The sequence below is a fragment of the Cyphomyrmex costatus genome, unplaced genomic scaffold, assembly GCF_001594065.2.
Source record: "Cyphomyrmex costatus isolate MS0001 unplaced genomic scaffold, Ccosl1.0 scaffold411, whole genome shotgun sequence".
In the NCBI taxonomy this organism is placed as follows: domain Eukaryota; kingdom Metazoa; phylum Arthropoda; class Insecta; order Hymenoptera; family Formicidae; genus Cyphomyrmex; species Cyphomyrmex costatus.
The window spans coordinates 3,795-5,359 of NW_017278330.1; positions in this window are offsets into that span (position 1 = coordinate 3,795).

Genomic DNA, 1,565 nt, shown 5'->3' on the forward strand with positions numbered 1-1,565 from the left:
ATATCTTAACCTATAAAGTCTCGAACTGTAACGCTTAATAACTCGGTTCACAAGGCCGATCTCCGCATTTTTCTTATAGATTCTTTCGTTCTGAGTGAAAACGCGACGAATGAGTATAATTTTATACGTTTAAGACACGTATTTGTCTTCTAAAAGGTAGAAAATAGCTTGCTCTCCCAAAATCTCAAAAAAATTTTTTAATAATCCTGCGTACGAAAGGATATTGCAGCTTTAATAAATTATTTCATATTTCATAAAATAATCAGATAATTGATCAGAAAATTTATTTATTTTAATCTCACTTACATGTTTTTATATGCCATCGATGTGACAAATTTCCTAACCTGTATTTATGCTCGCAGCATTTCCGAACTCAAGCACTGTCGTTGCGCAGATTTTATACCATATGTAAAATATCTGCGCAACGACCTTAGCTAGTAGAATTGTCTTTAAAAAGTTATACATATATTCTAACCTCACTTAGGTATTCGTCTATGCCATCGATGAGACCCTAACCACAATCCTTTGTTATTGTCGAGGCTCAATCCGACTTTATCGATCTTACAGATCGCAGCGATCGATATTATAGGGTGCGGTCGAGTTGCCACTACGAATACTTCGAAACGTTTCTTGATTGGTTAATTTGTAAAATTCTTTCTTCTGATTGGTTAATCAAACCCTTCGAGGCATTCGTAGTGGCAACTCGACCGCACCCATAAGGCCTGTTCTTTTTACCGAACTGGTACACAGAGTGCAATAAGTTGAAGTGAAACAGATATACGTTTGTTTCATTTCAACTTATTGCACTGTATGTACCAGTTCAGACAGTGCAGGCAAAAAGAACAGGCCTATAGATACACATTTATATCTCTTGCGCCAAAACTTCCAGAATGCATTTCCTCTCTCCGTAGCTGACGACGACGACGACGACGACGACGACGATGACGGCGACGACGACGACGGCGACGACGATGACGACGGCGACACATTGTTTCTTACAAACACCTAAACACCCATTTCCTCGAAGGCGAACACGTAGACGCCTACTTCCTCGACGGCGAATACCTAGACACTTATTTCGTCGACGGCGAACACCTAGACACCCATTTCCTCGACGTCGAACACCTAGACACTCACTTCCTCGACGTCGAACACCTAGACACCCAATTCCTCGAAGGCGAACACCTAGACACCCACTTCCTCGAAGGCGAACACCTAGACACTCACACAAGCACAAGCACGTGTACGTGTGACTTGATAGCAGAAGCGTGACGACTATCGCTCTGTCCTTGTCGCACTAAGTACTCTCCTTGTTCCCCTTCGGCGCGCTGAGAGAGAGCGAGACAGCGAGAGAGAATCTGAGAGAGAAAGAGAATCCTTCTCACCGTCTTGCTGTTGTGTCCTTCAATCGTAATTTCTCGGAATCAAGCGTCAAGCTACCGAAATATATTCTCGGGCGATTCGCGTATGTCAATCATATCGAGATTCTTATTAGGGAACATTTTAGATATATATATATGTATATATATGTATATATATATACAGTATATATATATATATATATA